The sequence below is a fragment of the Nothobranchius furzeri genome, chromosome 9, assembly GCF_043380555.1.
Source record: "Nothobranchius furzeri strain GRZ-AD chromosome 9, NfurGRZ-RIMD1, whole genome shotgun sequence".
NCBI classification, from domain to species: domain Eukaryota; kingdom Metazoa; phylum Chordata; class Actinopteri; order Cyprinodontiformes; family Nothobranchiidae; genus Nothobranchius; species Nothobranchius furzeri.
Window position 1 is genome coordinate 58,706,998 of NC_091749.1, and position 22,134 is coordinate 58,729,131.

Consider the following 22,134-nt stretch of genomic DNA (forward strand, 5'->3'; position numbering starts at 1 on the left):
TAACTCGTTGCCTCATGACTGTAGGATATGTCCTACAAAATTTAAAATCTGAGTAATTTGATATATTGTGCAAAGATAGAGCAGGTGGGCTAAAAGCTCCAGAAGGATGGAACCATCCTCAGGGTGATGTTTTTTCATCATGTAACACTGGACGATGTGGTTATGCTGCAGGACTGAGTGACAGAAACAAGCTCCTCTGTGGTTCTGTGTTGATCCATTTGAGGAATGACACTTAGAAAAATATGACAATGAAAAAAAGCTTCTTTATATTAAAGTTTATTGTTAATTTTTGACAAAAGTTTTGGTTTAAGGGCAAAAAAAAAACCATTTACCGGTATTTAGAAAAACAATTCACACCAAGAAAAGGATTACAACCATGACAATTCATTAGTTGACATCTTAGGAAAAAACACTAAGACCATTAAAATGTATTTTCATTGGATAAAATAAATGTTGATTTTTCATCAGGGATATTTTTTAATTGGTTAGATTTGCTTTTTCTTTGGAAAGTTGCTGTTTAGGCAGGCTGAACTGCATAATCCTTCTCTATGTTGTTCAATAGTTAGAAAGAAATGACAAAGAGACAAGAATTCATATATGCACTAAGAAAAACCATACACAGGTTAGGACGTATCAACCTAACAACCCAGTGTTTAGTGTCAGTCTAAAGATTCTTCATTTTTTAGTTAAACAGAATATGGACCCTGCTCAAAGATGACGTTTCGTGTGTTGCCAAACAGAAAAGACGGCATTGTTGCAAAAAATTCAGCATGGCTTCGCTAACTCCTGACTGGGGGTGACTCCACAAGGAGCAAAGAATCTGGCCAATGGACAAAAAAGAAAACATCTGCCTGAAGTTATAAAGCTAATTAAGTTAGAAAGACTTTAAGCTTTTCCTACGAATGAAATGTAAAACATTCAAATCAGTTTGCTTTGCAGAACTATTATTAAACAAACTAGTTCTGACTTCTTAACTTGTGCAGAAATTGGACCATGGCAGAATAAGAGCTCAGCAGTGAGACTGTTAGGAATGTTTTTAAAGGGTACATTTTGAAATTCATTACTTTTTGAAAAAATTTTTTTCACAGAATAAAAGCCTTAATCTGCAATGCAAACCCAACAAAAGAGCTTTTCATTCAATGTTTGGGGATTTTTAGCACTTTCTTTGATTAACAATAGGAAATGCAACAAAGTTCATATCAACAAAAAGGCATTTAAAATAACTCTATAATTTATTTTCAGGTTTAGTTTATTTTTTTATTTCTTTATCGTTTTGTAAATGTTCTTTGCTGGTTTGACATTGTCAGCCAGTTCAGCATCTTGGAATTTTTTTTTACCTTAGCACCTTCACCAACTTTTTTACCGTTAAAACCAAGAATACTGTCTGATATGTGCACTCTGTCTTATTTTACAGCTTAAAGCATGGAATAGAATAACGAGGACTGAACTATGAATACACAATTTTGAGAAATAGTAAATTGATGAGTCCCCCCCAAAAAATGTGTTAATGAAAGTGAGAGTGCAGGTTTAGCAGCAGCAGCATTACTTTAGTCTCAGATTTTTAAAGAATAACAGAAATACAGTGATAATGGTTGTATAATTCAAAAACACACATCCAAACAGCAGTGGATAATCATCTATAACATCAGTTAAGTGCGGTAGGAAAATGAATTAGCTGCTGCTGAAAAGTGAAAATGTCACATAAAAAAATGTCTGTACTTCCACAAAATGGTTCTTTTCTTCGTCCAGTCCAAAGTCGTCTCAGAGAAAAGAAAAAAATGGCATCCTGCTATCGGTTATTGCTTGTGTGCACGTGTGAAACAACCAGCAGGAGGCACATAATACCTCCCTTTATTTTTTTTGACAGTCATGTCCAACAAGGAGGGAACAGCAAATTGAGGAGGGTACACACCATTGATTTGCATAGTACCAGTACTTTCACAAACAGCTGTTTTCAAGTGTTTAGAAAGCTTCTAATTCCAGAAGTTATAGACCCAAAAATATGACATCACAACATCTGGAAAATCTTTTGTTAAAGGCCCAATGGAAAAATTAGAAAACCAAAGTTTTTTCAAATGCATGTCCTCAGTGTAGTGGTGGATGATTTTCTTCCCGTCGCTGTCCTCTGTGTCGGTAGAAAAGTCTTTTTTCTCATTAGCCTCACATTAAAATTGCAAAGCACTGCAATCATTACAAACGAGTCATAATGGAGTAATTGCTGCAATCGGGATCCTCCCGGGGAGCAGGACGCCCAAACAACTGGCACGCAGCTTTTGAATCGGACATGAGGGCGTCTGATTCTCGTCTCCCCGGATGCAGCCTGGATGCTCTGCACGGGTCTAGGCTGGGTTGAGTGGTGGCATCCCAGGGCACTAGAGGAGACCGACTAGAGCCCATACGCGTGCCTTGAGATACAGCCTCTCTCTCCTTCTGCGTTTCCCTCTCCTCTCCATCCTATCCAGCTCCCGGCTGCCTTCAGCACCTGACTCATGAAGAAATCCTCCATAAGAGAAAAAAAAGCTGCCAGCTTCAGTGGTAAGAATAAAACCCCACTCACTCTAAAACGGGCTTCAAACATCTACAAGACAAAAAAAAAAAAGATAAACCTGAAATTGCTGTTCCATCGAGTCAAAGTCTTCCTCTGTGTTTAGTATCTTTGGTTTTATTTTGTTTTAGAGAATTAGCATCCTCTGTCGAGCCTTTATAGAGGGATCTATGTGCCTCCCTCCGCGACACATCTCGCCAACACCACCCATCTCCTCCCATTCTTTCTTATCCCCCATCAGTCTGCCAGACAAGTTTCCCCACTCGGTCGTACCCAGACAGCAAGCCCTTTTGTGGGTGTGCTCGTTTAGAGTTGATCTGGTCTGCGTGTCGTGCCAGCCTAGATAGGAGGGGAAACAAGGTGAAAAAAAAAAACTCTTTGTAAGTTATGAGAACACAGAGGCAGACGCAGACGCTCAGAAATTCTACGCTTCATTTGCATATTCGAGGCATAAGACATTATGCAAATCCTGGCCAATCTGCATAATGAATTTCTTTTGTTGCCTCAATTGCGCAGTCTTTATTTAATATTGCAGAACAAAAAATAATAATAACATATAGAACATGTTTGAAGCAATGAGTCTGAAAAGGTTAAACATTTCTGTCTTTCATCTAAAAAAACTGCAGAACATAAAAGAAATTAATATAACGGATGGCATGGAATCGCACAGCATTTACAAGCAAACCACAAAGTACACCTCTCTTAATTAGTCGAGGCTAGCTCGACTCTTGAATGGAGACAGTGCAGTGCTAATTAAGAGCACTCTCCCAGGAGAGAAGGTCATTTTGCTTAAATAATTCTACCAATTCTGACTCCCGCTTCGAACCTCATCAGCTCCGCAGTAAACAACGAGAATTAAAAGCCATCGAAGAAAAAAGCTGCCATGAGTGTTCATCGCTGCCCGAGGTTTCATTTTAAATATGTGTCTCGCAAAACCAACAGCAAAACAGAGAGGTCAATAACAAAAAAAGATTATTAAAAATTAAGAAGATTAAGAAGCCGGAGAACAATGGGAATGACAGAAATACCCAATGGGATGAAGCAAAAATATTAGAGGAAACTAACATTAACATGAGGTGAGGTCAGCCAGCTAACGTAAACTTGGATTAGTTGCAGTCAGACGGCTTTAGAGACAGCCCGAGTCATGTCTATGTGGCACACATAACTCCCTCTGGTTCTCATTGCACCAAACAAGGATCGAGGTCCATCAAAGTGCAGGCAAAGCAGAAAAACACTAATACTAGACATCAAGTACAGAAGTCTAAGCATAAAACAGCCGTTTAAACCCGTTATGCCACCAGCAATCACCAGCTTTTAGAGCCAATTAGCACAAATGATAATTAACGGCATGCTAAAGAAAGAAAAGAGGGTGGCAGAAGGTGGGCGTACTGGACATGTGGAAGAAAACTAGAGGAGAGGAGGAGGGCGAGTAAGAGAGGGACTGAGATAGAAAGGGGATGGGCAAATAAGGGAAACAAGGAGCGAATACGCCTGATGGCAGACAGAAGTTGGCACTGTGCCATCCATTCAGTGCTAGTACCAAGGCAGACTTCTGCTTGCATTAGTAGTTAGACGTAGTCTGGAAGACAGAAGGCAACGGCCATCATTCTCATGACATCACAAGCTTTAAGTTTTTATTTTGGTTTTCTTGAGGCTTTTTTAGGATGCTAGGATCTCTTCTAAATGAAGGCATGCATCTTCAGACATCTTTTCAGTGTCGTTTGGAGGATTAATGAACATCTGAGGCTGAAGAATTGAGGACATGAGTCAAACCAGAGCTGGCATCAGCTTGGCACCACAGGAGTGAAAACAGAACGGATGGTCGAACAACTACAGTGTTAATTACAGGAGATGTGGGACAGGAAGTGCACCCTCAATAATAGATGCTAAGTACCCAGGAGAAGGAGCAGCGTGGCGCAGGATTAAAAAGAAAATCGGCATCATGGCGGAAACCTAAAACTTGTGACTATATTGTTGTTTTGTAGAAAACAGGAGGTGTGGCAGCGGCACAGACAACTCCTCCCATTCGCTCTCGCTCTCTCTCTTTCACTGGTTTTCCGAGCGACGGCTTTCGATGCCAGGCAGCCAGCCATCTGGGCAGGAGACGCCATGCCAACCCCTTCGCTAGCAGTTGAGGATGTACCGTTTGGAGAATGCAAACCCATTTGACAGTTGGTCTTTCACTGACTTCGACAGCATTCAGCGTTTTGGAGGATGGCCAAGGAGCGATGATTCAGCACATTCGGGTCTCAAGTGGTTTACCGGTGAGAATGCGATGGCATCTGGCACGAAAACTGGCAAAAGGATGCGGGAGGTTTACCGTTGCTAAGCCAAACAGACACGATCAGATGCCCTTCACGTATCAGCCGCCAAAAACAAAAGGCAACAGAACAAATGGGGGGAGACCTCGCCGAATAGATCGGACTAATTACAGATTAAAATTAGCTGTGTTAATTAGGGTGCGCCACTCAAACGGTGAAACCGCTTGAACATGTTTGCTAAAGAATGGATGACGGGGACTGAAAAACGACGACAACAAAATGAAACAAGGAAAAAATAAAAACGTGTTAAACTGTTAGAGGAAGTGAAGTAAAAACCCTTTTTAGTGCCAACTCCCTCCACCCCGTTGCTCCATGTAGTCCCCAGAGCAAACTGCCATTCCTGATTGCACTGGTTGGCAGCAACATTGAAGCCCTACCACCGCAACAGACGCCACCCATCTTCCAATTGTTTGTGTGTATGCCTTCCAAGAGGAGGGGGGGGGGGGGTGGACCTGAGGGAATGTGCAGCAGCTGTTTACAATGCTACTGATACAAAAGAGAGATACTAATTGCAAGCACGAGGATGCATACTAAGTAGCTAACAAATTATAATTAGCGGGCAGACCGGGATAAAAAAATGTTTTTCGTTCTGATTTCTGCCGACAATCAATCGGGCATCAGTGTTCATATTTTTCAACAAGCTCAACTTCTTAGAGAGTGAGATTTCACTGTTTTTATAGATAAAGAAAAATGAATGCAAAAGTGGAACACCGACTTTTACGGTATTTCTCTATATTTAAAGCAATCATTCTGGACTTTTAATACCTACAGGATTAACTGGCCGCATTGAAAGTAAGAGATGAAGTTGGCACAGAGCTGAAACTTAGACAAACGAGTGTAGAAAGGATGGGACGGTGCAGAAAACCTGAGTTCAGGAGACGTAGGGGGGAGGTGCTGGCCTGCTTGCAACCTCACTGGGGGTAGTGAGGCCATGGGAATTCACTGCATCCTCCACACCCTCATCGCCACCACATTTTTTTCTGCCCCCTTTGTGCCAACCATCCAAAAGAACTGAGCAAACTCCACCCTTAGAGGATTTTTCCTCGCTGCACTAAACTCTCATAAACAGATGCAACACAGACTTACCAAGTGCTTTGCATCACAGCTCAGGGTGTTCTCAGGGTCGTGAGAAGTGCTTCTGTGGTTCCAGCAAGGTCTGCTGACGCCTGGCATGGACTGGCATCGCTGCAAAGACACAACGGAGGACTTCGTTAACTTCGCATTCGCTATTAATATGCACATGGAATTAAAACAGTAATTAGCGACGCACGGATATTCATCAACTGGCCTCCTACATCCGGCATTTTCTTTCTCCTGGATTTTTCTGGACAAGAAGCAAGGTTGTACAATATGAATAATTAAGGGATCATCCAAAGGGAGGGATTATGACATCTTTTTGCTTGCTACTAAACACTAGAGCTACCAAGATGTCTGAATCTGACAGTTGCATCACTGAAGAAATACAGCTGGGAAGATGGCATCTTTTCGGGCATTTTAGAAGCGGTAATCAAGATCGCGAAAAACGCGATTAACAGCGTAATTAGTGATCGCTGGCGTATTTATTTCCATATTCATCAGACGGATACACGCGGATATTCTAATCGCTCGGAACTAATCAACATTGGATAATCACCCTTTTATTTGATTCCATGGGGGATGTTAATTGTGGAGTGTCTTCGTTGCACAAATGGATTACAAAAAAAAAAAGACTAACATGAGAGAGCAGGATTGAATGGAGGGGTGGAGTGTGTGTTTGAGAGAGAGCGAGAGAGAGAAAGAGAGAGAGAGAGAGAAGGCAAGAACGGGGATATTTTTCTTCCTTCCTTATATGCCAGTAGTCAAATAATGCCACAGTGTTCACAAACAAGGAGAGAAAAGCTCCTGCATTGGCAGTGGTGTTGAACAACTGTTTCCTGGGAAAGCTGCTCTGTTTGCTGTGTCTGCTCTCCACAGCAGCAACTATCATGTCTGAAGACATCTGCCTTTCCTGACTCTGGATCTTACAAAAACTGGGGTGAGAAGAAACCTTCCTGGGATCTAATTTCTTGGATGTTATTTGCGCGGCTCTAATGATTAGTGCATTAGTGGCATTAATCTTTGGAAAAATGGATGCTTGTGCCCGGTCGAAGTGGAACGCAGAGAAGATAGAGACGCTTTAGCGGGCACTGGCTAATGTCTCCTGTGCTTAATCATCCTACAGCAGAATGGTTTTATGCATATTTCATTTGCATATCATTAACCGCTAAAGCATACAGGCAAATGGCACCGGAGAGCGAGGGAGTGGAAACAGAACAGCTGAAAATCAATCTCCAAAGCTGTGTGCTTGATTCAGGCAATCTGCCAGTTTTTCTTTTTTACACTAATTAAAAAAGAAAAAGCGTTCAGCTGTTGGAACCTGGACTAATTAAGCACTTCACAATCTATTCAAGAGGCCACTGCAGATACAGTGAATGTGTGTTGGTGTACGAATGGATGTTTGTGGGTTTATGATGCAGCAGAAATTACATTAATGTCCTTTCTGACTAATTCAATCATGCGTATGAGAAAGCTGCAATTATTTCTTTGAGACTTTAAAAATAAGCCACCGACTTACGCAGGTGACAGAGTTGATTTTTTTTACTGTGCTTTTAACCGGACAGTAACAAGTTACCACTCGCATAATCATCCTCAACCGTGACTCTTTCCTGTATTTATTCTGATTATAATTTTTTTAAGTTTCATGTTTCCAGTGCACACGCATATGCATCAAGATCTATGGGATGATACCGGATCATGAGCTTCAGGCTTTAAAAAATGAACAATGATAAATTATCTTAAGAAGCCCCCCCCCCCCCCCCCCCCCTCACCACCAAAAAGAAAACATTTAAAGTATACTTCAAAATTATAGTCGAAATTCTAACTTTGTACATTTTTGTTGTAACAAAAATGTACAAAGTTAGAATTTTATTAACAGTAACGGTTTCCTTATTTAAAACACTCGGGGTGCACACACACACCCAAACACACACGCACAACCACCAGCAGCAGCTCCCACCCCAAGACAGAATATTGAAATTAAGTCAGTTATACGCCTCACACAATTAGTTGTGTTTGGTAATTCGAGGAATAAGTGCCGCAGGGGCGAGGGGAGGGGCCGCAGAGATGAGTAGCAGGCTGGCAGGGGAGGCCCGGTGAAACGGTTGGGCATTAGCTTGGCGCTTTGTAATCATGGCACATGCAGATGTCGCTGTAGTTCTTCCAAACGCGTCAACTGAGTGGGAGAGGAGGGCGGGGGGGTAACGAGGAACTCATTTGGCATCACGTACCTCCACCACGCGTCTCTAATGAGTGAAAACGGGTGGAGTGTGGGGGAAAGAGGCTGGCAGCCGGGGCCAAAGGGGTTGACACGGGTGAGATCCGGCTTCAGGGAGATCCCTGCCAGTTTTGGAGAATGTGGATGCAAATAATAAAAGCGGAGAGGTTGAGGTGTCAGTGTGTTTCTGAGCCCGTCATAAGATGTAGTCATTATGCAAAATGCCGGTATTAATATGCATGTGTCTCCTCTTTATTATGCAGCTCAGGGTGAGGTAATATCGCCAGGCTTTTGGTTATTCTCTGAGAATTGTATCTTCCTCTGAACAAACACATCCCTCATCTCCACACTTCCCTGTCAAAATGTTTAATTAGCTCTCCAGTCCACAGGTAAACATGACAGAAACAGAAAATCTCATGAGACAAATTCAACCGTTAACAAGGAATAGAAATTATATAAAACTATAGAATTTAAAGATTTGTAGAGCTTTTCTGGTTATTTATAGCAACACACATCTGTTGAGAAGTAGTTTAGAAACCTCAGTCTGCATCTATTAATCACCCAAATTTAGCAACAAATGAAAATGTTGAATCATCTTCACCCTAGCCCCGTTACTAGCTTTTCCACCATATAACTTATTTAACAGATTTACTTTCTGCCACATCTCATTTCTCACATTAGAACGTCTCCTGAACACCTCACTGGGTCGGTGTAGCCTCATCCCAACACTCATCGCACAGCTGGTAGGACTAAACCTCCACAACATTAAAAACACCTGTGTGTGGACTACCGAAGCTGACAAACACCTCCTCAGCCACCGTCTTTTCTGGGGTCTGCAGATTAATTGCTCTCCGGTAATTCCATCAGATTATTAATGATATGCTGTCATGGAAGCAATTGCGGCGACCCGCGCTATCTGACCAGCTTTTTATAAATCGGCGTGAAGGTCAACCGTCAATCAGCCGACTCAATATGAAAATCAGTCTTCAAAGTCTGCAAGAGGACGCCATTAACACCAGCGGTAATGGCTGATGAAGGAACTGTCATAACTGCTAGCCTCCAGGGATGATTGCTTCAAGACTGATTGGGAGAGGAGAGAAAGAAGAGACGAAGGAAGGGCCACAACAGAGTGAACATTTATTTGATACTACACACCATTAGCTCATACGGCACACTTTTTACTAGCTAGGTAATACCTACTCGCTGTGTTTTATGTCTGAAGCCATATAACAAAATAATGACAAGGCTACAAAGCCTCGTTTTCCAATTTATTTACAGACTGAACCGAACTCGAACTTAAAGGACATGTTCTGTGGGAAGTGAGAAGAACTCTTTGCCCTTTCAGAGCAGTCTTTAAAGTGTAATATGTCACAAAGATAAAGACATGCCATGAGTGTTGTGCTTGCTTTGGTGAGAAGCAGCCTCTCTGCAGTGAGCCCACTCTGGCCTGCCCATGAGAAAGCCAGCAAGCAGAGAAGGCTCCCCTATGGGATATAATCACTAAATAGCCCTCACGAGTCCTGCTCACACTGAGAGATGCTGTATAATTGTATGGGACAGTCGGTAAGTGTGCAACGGGATAAGAAATAAAAAAGACTTGGCATGATCCCTATCCAGGTCAGGGTTTAACATGAGAAAAAGTGAAAGAAAAGACAAGACAGAAGCAGATAAACCAAGAGAAGGAAAGAAAAAGGGAGAATTAATGCAAGTGCAGGAGATGAGACGGTGCAAAAGAGACGGTTTGTCTGCGCTCGTTCCCACAGGGCCTGAACTGAGCGGCTGGCAGGGGAGCCATTACATGCATGTTTCTGACAGCTCACTCTGCCATTACAGCAGCAGACAGTTAACACCACGACTCGGTGATGTAGCATCACTCTGTGCTTCACTTTAATCGTTTTAGTGGTTTGTGGCTGCATATTTATGATTTTTAGAGGCACTTCAAGCAATGCAGAGCCTATAATTCAATCAACAGAAACAACGCAACATGAAAATAAAATGAGATGTTTGTTGTGCATTTTTGTTCGGATGGAGACTTGGAACCTGAAGGACTCTTTAGGCATCTTTTCAAATGTACTGCCAGTGCGGATGAATTAGCAGAAAGTTTTACAGAAACACAGATGATGAGGATTCTTATACTTCTACTAAAAACTGCTGAATAATGTGAACTATCAAGCTTAAAATACATTAAACCCAAAAGACCAACCCATTAAAGGTGTAGTTCACTGAAAAAAAATGTAATGATAAATGACCTGCACTTGTATAGTGCCTTTCCGAGTCAGAGGGCTCCAAAGTGCTTTACACTACAGTGCATCTCTTCACACACATTCACACACTGATGGTGATGAGCTACAATGTAGTCACAGCTGCTCTACGGTGCACTTGTCTCTGATTTTAATTGGGCACCGAGTTTTTCATGCAGGCTGAACATGAAAATAGTCCCCCACACCTTTCTCCAGCATTAGCTTCTGACAGACCTATGTCACTTTGTCACACAACACTCATGGACTCACCCATCTTGACTCATGGCAGAAAAGGGTTAGGGTTAACCCTAATGAATGAATGACCTGCACTTGTATAGCGCCTCTCAGAGTAAGGACTCCAAAGTGCTTTACACTACAGTGTATCATTCATCCATTCACCCACACATTCACTCACTGATGGTGATGAGCTACGATGTAGACACAGCTGCCCTGGGGCGCACTGACAGAGGCGAGGCTGCCGAGCACAGGCGCCACCGGTCCCTCCGACCACCACCACCTAACCCTACCCTAACCCTAGTAGAAGCTAATCGTTAGCATTAGCAACTCCACAATACAGCAGACATTCTTCCATGCTTGTTTTATTTGTGTAAGTAAAACATCAGTGCTGCAGATCAAACTGATCTGGCAATCTAGATCCAGAAACAGGCGCACCAGCGCTTTTTGCATCTGGAGTTTGACTTACAAGGCAGCAGTAGCTCAGGTGGTAGAGCGGGTTGCCTCCCGCCAGGGGTATCCTGCTGTTGTGTCCTTGGGCAAGACACTTCATCCAACTTGCCTGTTAGTGGTGGTCAGAGGGGCCGACGGCACCAAATGGCAGCCTCGCCTCTGTCAGACCTCCCCAGGGCGGCTGTGGCTACAAGTAGCTTACCATCACTAGCAATGTGTGTATGTCTGACCCCTCACACTGCCGCCATTCTCGTCCACAGCCTCGTCACCTCCCGTCTCGACTATTGCAATTCACTTCTTTATGGTCTCCCCAACAAACTCCTTCATAAACTGCAACTGGTCCAGAATTCAGCAGCCCGTATTATCACCAGAACCCCTTCCTTTCACCACATCACGCCGGTTCTCCAGCAGCTCCACTGGCTCCCAGTTAAATTCAGGCCCATCTTCAAAATTCTCCTCCATACCTTCAAAGCAATCCACAACCTCTCTCCTCCATATATCTCAGACCTTATAAGTATTCACACCCCGTCCCGTTCACTCAGATCTTCTTCTTCCATCCATCTTGCGGTTCCTTCTGCCCGTCTCGCTACCATGGGGAGCAGAGCTTTCAGCCGCTCTGCTCCTCGACTCTGGAACTCACTTCCCCCAGACATCAGGAACATCGACAGTTTTACCCTTTTCCAATCAAAACTCAAAACACATATGTTTAAATCTGCCTACAACCTCTGATTTTATTGAAATGTTTCTCTCTGTTTTTTCTTCTTTGGGTTTTATTATTGTTTTATTGTATTTTATTACGTGTGTTGTGTAAAGTGACCTTGGGTGTCCTGAAAGGCGCTTTGAAATAAAATGTATTATTATTATTATTATTATTATGTGAGAGTGTGTGAAAAGCGTCTTTGGGTGTCTAGAAAAGCGCTATATAAGTTCAATGCATTATTTTTATTAATACAAGCGAACACTGCAGATGGATTAAATAAATGAGTGAACCACACCTTTAACAACAGGGAGATCAAAGAGCTTCTGTTTCCCCCTTTAGGAGGAAATGCAAGTACATTTAAGTACATTTAGTTTAAATAAATGTTTCCACATTTTCAGTTAAGACGTTCATAACCATTAAACACAGATTTAAAAAACTGATAAGAGTTGAGATTTAACATTAAAATTAGTATCAACCAGTAAGATGTATATTGTTGCACACAAACAACCTGAGAAGCCATTTTTAAAAGAATATGCAGGTAGACGATGAACAAGTTGAGTTTTCAGAAGTTAGCAAGAATCCGATTTTGAGTCGTTATGACCTAAATATTTAGTGTTTTTGTGCGGAAGACATAAAATGGTTTAAATGTAATTTTTCATTTTAATGCTAAAATAAACAAGTGGGTGGAGTTTCATGGTAACGGTTTACTGTTTTACAAAGAACACTAATAAACATGTACATATTATATTGTAGCTACAGCCCTAGTGGTCCCAGCATGATCAAACATTAGATTTTACCTTCCTCTAAAAACAATTTTTATGCCTAACATAAACACTGTGGAAGTAAACACGTGGATCAATAACAGGTTTCACAAACACACAACCTATAGGTGCACGTTTGGATCAGGATTAATTATTTTCTGCTGTCAAAGTTAAATAAATGACTGTTTACCTGCTGCTGAAGACACATAAAATGACTGTAAAAGTTCCTATGTGTTAAAACAAGTAACATCTGTCATGTTCTAGTCTGTCAGTGTTGGCTGCTATGAGAAGAAACGATTAAATGAAACGGTTTTACTTTGCTTTATTTGCCACGAAGCAAAGCAAGACTTTTTAAATGTTAAAGTTAACTTTTAAAAGTGTTGGTTTTTGAAGAAGCTGCTCCTAATAATGCATTTCTATGTATCTTAGTCTCACCCCTTCTTCACCTTTACCTCTTCTGGTTACACTCTGTCCATTTATGTGTCTAGTCCAGTATAAAATATGCAGATTTCACTTGGTTCAGCTCCCATTACCCCGTAGGTTGTGTCTGCTCTGGCAGCACCGTCTGTGTCTGCCAAGCTGCTTCCTGAGCTCAGCGTTGGAGACAGTTAAAGTTTAGAGCAGCCTGTTTCCTGTCTCACATGCCATACTCATCTAATAAAACTGAAGTCCAGCTGAAACTAAATGAACCTGTGACACTGAGAAACTCTAGGAATTACATGTAGCTCACAATTTACTCAAGTGTCTGGAGACAAGCTGTCTGGCTGAAACCTTCCCTGTCCCACACACTCGACGAGCTAATGTTGCAAAAGTGAAAGGAGAAAACAGGCGAAAATCTAAAAATAGATTCTGGCAGAAAGTGCAACTTCCACACTTTGTTGCTAAAGGGCAATGGCAATTTAAGTGGGGAAATAATAATATTTTTTATTGGCTGAGTTATAAGACTTCCAACTAAAACACAACCTGACTAAATTCCACCCCTTCAATGTGTGATAGTCTAATAATGGAACGCATCAGCCCAATTAATTAGGTTTTCTAGAATAAAAACAATTGTTATGAACTGCTGTATGCAAATAAAATATCTGATTTGATGAGTTTCATAAGGAAAAAAACATGAATTCCTACCAGCATTGTAAATTTGGTTCACCATTACCACCTATTGTCTGAAACAGGCGAGAAGCCATACATCATGTATCTGTGCAGGCAAACATTCACGGAGTAATACCGTCCTCTACAGAAGTACATATGGCATAATGGTTCTGCAGTGATGCCTGAAACATCACTGGTTTAGCTGAAAGTGCTACTTATAGCGTCACAAAGCTCTAAATCACTGAGATGTCATAGATGATTGGTAAAAAGTCACTGACAGGATCTTGTAACAGAAGTCCTATTTTCAATTGTGTTCGCACAGTCTAAAGACTCCTGTGGTTCCGGAAGAAGTTTGTACAACACTAAGATGATAAAATACAAACAGTTTGTATGTTTATTTATCATTATATTGATCAAAAATGGTTATATAGAAAAAATATTTAATCAAAAAAGATAATTAATCAATAAACACTCAACAGTATCAAAAATTGGTCCTGTTAAGTACTGGTATCAATTCCTAGGTACCAGGAATTGGTACTGAATGGATTCAAATGTGAAAGGTACCCACTCCAAGAAGTCACGGACAACAAAAGATGCTTGGACCTACAAAGTGGTGACTGGTGTTTAGCACTTGTGTCATTTGTGGAGATGAAACATCCACGTTTCAAAAAATAAGAGTCAGTGGTACAGTTGCATAGCTGTCATCCAATCCGAGACAAGATGCCCAAATATCAGGAAGTGAGACTCCAAAACCTGCTGTTTGAAGCTGGAATTTTAGTTACAAGAAATGGTGCACCGGTATTCCCCCCCCCCCCCCCCCCCCAGCTTGTGAATGGCCAGGACACCGCTTACTGTTAATTCGCCATCAGCACTATCATTGACCCATTAAAAAGTTAAAAGATATTTAGTGGTAGATTCAAAACAGATTCAGAATGCAACGTGGATAAAGTCTGAGAATATGATTCACCCATGACTGAAGGAATTCAAAAATACGGAGCTAACATTTTCTTAATGGACAGAAATGACAGGAAATGTGGGTTTAGAGATGGCGACCCCATAAAGTTGTGTTATATAGTCACTGAAATATATAGACACATTAGTAAATGCACTATCGTGGACGAGATACATGAGTGTAATGGTGGCATGATACCACAGAAAAGTGCTTCGCCCTCTGTTGTCCTGGTGGGGAATTGCTTTGAAACACTCTCCAGGTGACGGAGAAGTTTGAGAGCAAAACGTCTCGGTCAGTACGTGTGTGTCGCTCCCTTGCTGAGCTGACGGAGAAGCAGGCTTGAGTGTGAAGCAGGGAGGAATTGGGTCCCATCTTTAAAGTCTTTGGTATGACCCGATTAAATTTGAACCCCGATCTCCCAGTCCCAGGGCAGACATCCATGCTACTAGGCCACTGAGAAGGTATATCATCAAACAATCTAAAATTTCAATTTAAACTCATAGCTCCTTCAATATTTTTGTGTTTACAAGCTGAAAAACTGATTGGCCAGAGTCGTCCCTGCAGTGGTACACTGAGAAAGGGAAGCGCTCTACAAAAAAGGACTAAGTAACCTGAACAAACAGAGCGCTTCTGTTTTTTCAGTGTAGGCAGACCGGCCAGAAAAGGTTGTCGCCCCCTGTTGTTCCAGAGGAGAATTGTTAAATATAAAAAAAGATAACCTCTCCATCAATACATGTTCATGTGAGTGTGACTCGCTGTGAGAGAAGTATAAACTAGGCTTCAGAGGCACTTGCAACTCTGAATTGTGCTTTGCAAACATGGAAACCCTAAACTCTGCAACAACATCAACCACAAACTTTATTTAAAACTGATCCAAAATATATGCAGCACCCATTAAGTATAGGATTAGACAACCATTTTCAAACCACACATTTATTTTTGTATCAAATTATGTAGAGCACTGCTTCTCCCGAAGCACTAAACATCATCATCTGCATCAGTCGTTACATCTTTATTACTAACTTTTGAACTAAAATCATTACTAACAATGAATACATATGCATGCATGATTTACATGTGGAAGCAGGCAGAACAAGTTTAAGAGCTTTGAATGGACCCCTGAAGAAACCGAAGACAGTGGTGCATCTCTCAAAGACAACCCAGGAAATCCTTCTTAATAAAAGCTCCTCCGTGCCCTTTTGTAATCCTGCTCTGTATTATCAGAATGTTGCAGCTAAGTGTGGCAATTAGGGTAGCCTTTTTCATGCAAATCAATTTGACAGCACAACAATCAGTTAGTTATGCTAGCTCTTTTCTCATTCTCCACTCTCTGCTCCTTTGCTCTCCCTGCCCTCTCTTTGCTCTCCGCCTAATTTTCACTGCATTTGCAGAGGTTGCTACATTTGCATTATTTATCATATAAGGTTAGACTATGCATCACTTAAGGCAATGGTGTGTGTGTGTGTGTGTGTGTGTGTGTGTGTGTGTGTGTGTGTGTGTGTGTGTGTGTGTGTGTGTGTGTGTGTGTGTGGCTAGTGCTATATAACAAATGCTGTGTGCAAAATTCAGTCATTTACTTCAATTATGCTATAATGCAATGATGAGTCAGGGGAGGAGGGACTTGGCTTTGAATATTCAACACAAACTGCAGACAAGTAAAAGGTTGTTTTATCACTGAACTTGTTTATATTCGGCCTTTCCTTTGATTCTCAAACATGGTGAAGGCAGCAAAGCCAAGGTTTAGGCTCAACAACACACTTAGCTTGACTTGCCATCACATAGGTGTGTGTCAGGATAAATTCTGATGCGCGAGTTGTAGTGAGATCATATTATCACATAATAGAAAGAAGTTTCCGTAAAATACCTGCACTTCATTAATGCAGAGCTCTGCAGTTTCTCTTTTTGAACAACAGGCATAATTGTAAAAAATACCTCTAGAGCAGTGGTTCCCAAACTTTTTATCCCTGAGAACCCAATATGCCTAGCCTGGCAAGCCAGATTAAATAAATATGATGACTAGTCTGGCAACGCTCCACAGACAGCTCTCGGACGTGGGGCGGGTTCTATCGTTGTCTTTTTAAATGATTTCTACGTGCTACTGGACAATGAACAACGTGATGTACTCGTAGCAATGGATGTCAGTAAACGAGGCAGTCCGCAATCGAAGAAAGTGAAAATTGTACATCCTTTCTAAAAACATTACTTAAATACACCTTTCTGCTCCTGATTCTAATGAAGCCCAAGTCCAAATAGTCCAAAATTTATGTAAAAACCATTTCAAACTAGCTGTCGCCATCTTGTTCCACTCTGTTGCATCATACCGGCCACCAGACGAATAGAGGGCCCTGATTGGCCCACAAAGCAGATAGAGCACTGTGAATGGCCCACCATTCTGGACCAACTCACAGCGCTGTATATGATTGAGACCCCTACAGAGAGCTGTGATTGGCCAGCCAGAGTGCTAGGGGCTGCAAAGGTTCTAATGAGTGCTCCTAGACCAAAGTTTGCAAAGCAAGAATTTGGTCTAGTTCACTAGGCTACCCTTTGCCTGCATCCAAGGCAATCTTTAATTTGCTTTGATGATTTTTGATATATATGCTTTTATATGTGAGCAAAAGTTAATATGTCTGCAGCTGTTTCATATATACAATATAATGATGCATACTGTGAGTGTGTGTGTGTGTGTGTGTGTGTGTGTGTGTGTGTGTGTGTGTGTGTGTGTGTGTGTGTGTGTGTGTGTGTGTGTGTGTGTGTGTGTGTGTGTGTGTGTGTGTGTGTCATCTATGATCAGGTGGCTGTTCAGTTTCATTAACATGTCAGGCTGCCTTGAAAAAATAATCTAATTTCATCTCTTCAAAGTTTTTAGTTATATGCAGTGAAATGATGGTGAGACAGGCTAGTAAAATCAGAAGGAAATAACCACATGTAATCTTTTTTCTGAGGGTCAACGAATTAAATCTGACAGAAAAAATACAGGGAAAGAATTTAAAATAGATTAAAAAAAGATGTGGGTGGGAGGTGGGAGACGGTGTGTTCGTATGCGAGTGTGTATGTGTTTGACTTTAAAGGGTGGAAGAGAAAAAAAAAGCAAAGAAGAAGCTGCAGGATGGTCTGTGTGCCTTTAAACTGAAGTCTCAATCTCACGTAGTTTTGTTCGTTAAAAGGAAATCACAGAGCTTAGCTGGCTTGAAAGTCATGAATAAACATTGGATTCTTTTTCTGTGCATACATCATACATCACAAGATGACACCACCTAATGGAGGATTCCTCGCCCTCAGACACATGAAAAGCCAGTGAAATTACCCACCAAACCATTCAGCCGTGTGGTTCTAAAACGGACCGCTGGGGGAGAGGAAAGGAGGGCCTAATAGGAAGAAAGGAGGAGCACTGAAAAGAAGAATCTGGGAAAAGTAGATCAATGTGATAACCAGAATCCCTCCACACTGTCAGAACTCCTCTGAGCTGGATTAGAACATGTATGACAATAATGATTTATCGCCACAGTCTGGCTGTTGTGCATGTGTCCACAGGCTGTTGGTTAATTGCTTGTCTCCCTGTGATCAAGGGTCAGACTGGAACATCTGATGATTTAGAAACACAGAAATGGTGGTCTGTAAGTTTCTACATATGTGACAGACATAGGTACAATATAATTCAATGTTAATGTTATGATTTGACACAATCCAATGCAGACTGATTCAGTCACGTTTGTTGAACATAGATATTTACTGCATCATATTTAAAAACAAACAATTTTTATGAATGTGATGTTTAGTTAGCCTGGCCTGCCAGATTCCTCCTCTGTTCAATGCTGCACAGAGAAAGGGGCTGGGCACTCTCCCATTCAAATAACCCCGCCCCCTGAGAATTCTAACCGAGCCAATCAGCGCTGAGTAGCGTACGCCACACACCATAACGCAGAGTTTGTCATAAACATGGCGACTGAAGCGGAGTTCGCAGCGGCTTTTTCCTCTGTTCTAAGTGACTTGAATGTTTGTAAAACCACAAGAAGTAGAAGCGCTAAAAGCCACGTTTGTGTCGTTGTCGGATGTCTTTTTTCTGACTGGTCATTTTTGAGCTGCCTAGTCCTGCCCCTCAAGTGCCTGTCTCTCTGTGAGTTACCAGATCTTTCTCTGTGCAGAACTAAACAGAGGACGAGTCTGGCAGGCCAGGCTTTCAAACATACATTCAAAAAAACAACCAGAAAATCTAAAGGACATTTGTTACAATAATAATATAATAATAGCTGCTTTTGATTTTACGTTCCAGAACAACCATAGTGCATATCTTTCAGTAAAATAACAGTTTTTTGTACTTTTGTCCTAAAAGTGATAACTTCATGTCATAAGTTGCTCTTTAGGTTTGCATTTTCGGGGAACTATTTGTGGTAATGCCTTGCAACTTTGCTGTGGTTGATGTAAATCTTGTTAATGCTCGTCCTCTGTTGCAGACTCACCACTCTGTGCTGTTCTCTAATTATCAGACGACCCTGTATGTATGTATGGTGTTTATGTGGTTTGCATACCAGATGAAAGCTGCACACACTCTGATAAGTAAAATAAGTAAAGACATGACTTCCAACTTTTCTTTATGAACAATACTTTTGCCTTACTCTTTGTGTGACATTGTTTGTTTTTACCAAAAATTTGACTCTCAGGCAAACTCCCAGACCAGAAGAAAACAACGGTAGCTGAAACGTTGCATCAATACACAGACAAAGTGACCAGAGACATGTAAATAAAACATTATTTTTGGACAATATGAAACAGGTTTCTTTATAAAAATTATTAAAGATGTTGAACATTCATTTGATCAATACAATTGCTGTGGTCTCTGCTAGGAATGAATGCCTTGCAAGTCGCACTCTGGAGAAAAAAAGCCCAGAAGTGCCTGGATTAGCACGGACAAGTCTACTGCAACAGACAGCAGGATTCAAAGTCTTATTTCCTGATATTTGGATTTCTGGCCTCAGACTGGATAACAGCAATGCGACTCCACCACTGACTTTGTTTGACACAAGTCTTAAGGAGCTACTGCCGAGTGGTTGAGTTGCTAATGCTAACGGTTAGCTTCTGCTAGCAATGCTGTTTCCTACATGCTAAAGCAACAACAGTGTTCCCCGTCACCAGTCAAGATGGATGAGCCCATGAAAGTTGTGTGACAGTATGATGTAAATCTGACAGGCTTTTCACCGTAGCGTCCAGGTTTTATCTCCACAAAAAACACAAGCTTAGAGGAGCTTCTGCATTATTGTGGAGTTGCTAATGCTAACGATTAGCTTCTACTAGCAGATGTTTAGGTTAGAGTAACCCTAACCCCAACCCTTGACCACCGTGAGTCAAGATGGGTGAGCCCATGGATGTTAGGTGACAGTGTGACGTATCTGTCAGGCTTTTCAAGTCCTAGATTTTCACCGTCTATTTTCTATCAGAAGCTAATGCAGGACATAGGTGTAGGAGACTATTTTCATATTCAGCCTGCATGAAAAACTCAGTGATTATAATCAGAAGTATTCATAAAAAATGGTTTTTCAGTGTTCCACAACTCACTCACTAGCTAACTTCCTGAACTGTTTCTGTTTGAAGAAAAAGTGACTGAAGGGTTAATGAATAGTCCATAATGACCCAAGACCAAAGTAAACAGCTCCAATCTCCAAGACATCGTAGCATTTTGTGCAATGTTATTTGATAGGCATATACAAGAACATCACATTTTAATTTAGCATTATTATTACCTGGCAGCTATTTGGTTATTTAGAGTCATAAATACCATTAGCATCAAAATACTACTGTAAACACTATTTCTCTGAACATAGGCCATTCAGGAGGCAATGAACAACAAGTTACATGATAATTACTTGAAACCTTTGCACAGAAACATCCTTCAAAACACCACAAAATAAGCAGAGAAAGAAATATTAAAATGAACAAAAATGTCTTTCATTCCGCTGTGGTTGTACACTCGCTTTGCCATTTTATCAGCGTTTTTCTAAAGTATAATATTACAAAAAAATTGTTAATGTCATTTTTTTGCTACATTGTCTACATCAATATAAACTGTAATAAATATTGATGTAAAAAAAATCACCAAAGAAAAGAAAATCCATTCAAAAACATTTGCTCATGAATTATTTGTGGTCAGGGTGCAGAGAGCGTATGTGGAATTCATGCATGTCCTCCATTTCCTACCTGCAAGTGTGGGTGCATCTACTGCAGAGAGCCTGAGGCAACTATGTGCAGGACATTTCCACAGAGGATCATTTGGAAAATATCCATCAGAGGGAAAAACTAATTAGACTAAGTCTGAGTGTGTGTGTGTGTGTGTGTGTGTGTGTGTGTGTGTGTGTGTGTGTGTGTGTGTGTGTGTGTGTGTGTGTGTGTGTGTGTGTGTGTGTGTGTGTGTGTGTGTTGGGGCAGAGGGATGTACATCCAGCCAAGCGTGAGGGTGGTGTTGTGCAGCCGAGTGCAGTAATTTCTTTGATCATTTTTAATGGCCATTCTTTCATGTGCGGCTGCCGCTCATACACAGCTCCCTGCAGGTGTCATCTCATTCCTTCAGTTGTGAGATTAGTATGCGGCAGGCAATAAAAAGCCAGACCATTACACCGCACAGCACACATGCATAATCTCAACACAGTGGGATCATTACCTTTTCAAAGGATGATATCAGCTCACAGTCTACCGAGAGACACAAAGGAAGTGATACAGGCTGAGCTGAGCAGGAAAAAGAACCAAAAGGAGACAAAAGTGGGAGAGAGAAAAAAGCAAGCCACACCTGCAGTGTGGAATGGCAGGTTGGGACAAAGCTCCATCAATCAGAATGGAAGAAATGAGAGATGGGCATGCAGGCAAACAATTATTGTCCAGTTTCCTCTGAAGAAAACTGGTACAAAAACCAAGAATAAGGAAAATGGTATATCTTAGCTTTCAGAAATGAGCTTATTCCCAGTGTGGCTCTTTTCTTCCTCACCTGACTGAGCTGCACAATATGAAACATTTAAATGAAAACACAGATACCATGTAATCCAAAACAAGAACCAGAAATTAGCATGTTTCCACCAGTTTGCCTCACATTAACCGTAGGCTGTGCAGAGATATCAGTATTAGCATTACAACTGACCACACTAAAGGATAGCTGCTATCGAATGCACTGTGACTGAGGTTTGTTGCAAATTTGTTTTAGAAACGATCATTATTATAAAATACCTCTTATAATTGGAATTAAGGTGTCCAAAAGACAAACATTGCTTTGTTTGTCCTTCTCTGTCTCTCATCTTTTTTCTGATTTAGTCTGGTTTAGCAAATCAATTAGCAGACTCCAGGGACACACTTAATATAATTCTTTAGCTTTAAATTCAGCAAAAGCTACTAAGCCCGGGTGCATGTTAGGAAGCCCATTAATCTCCAGGAATCAGATAATATCATTTATTTCAGAAAACAAGGAAGTCAAGATCAAACCCTTGCCCTCCACCTAATCACTGCATTCAATCACCGCACTAATGGATTTAGCAGCTAATTGGTGTAAAAGGAGCTTTGTGAAGGGTACT

The 22,134-nt window shown here is 41.2% G+C and overlaps 1 long non-coding RNA gene across 1 annotated transcript; it reads right to left on the reverse strand.

Moving 5' to 3' along the window:
* Positions 1-260: 260 nt before the first annotated feature.
* Positions 261-6,051, reverse strand: LOC139071816 (uncharacterized). The gene is made up of 2 exons (XR_011521638.1): positions 5,953-6,051; positions 261-2,884 (listed from the first exon to the last, which is right to left on the reverse strand). It is a non-coding gene; the product is annotated as an uncharacterized lncRNA (long non-coding RNA).
* Positions 6,052-22,134: the final 16,083 nt, after the last annotated feature.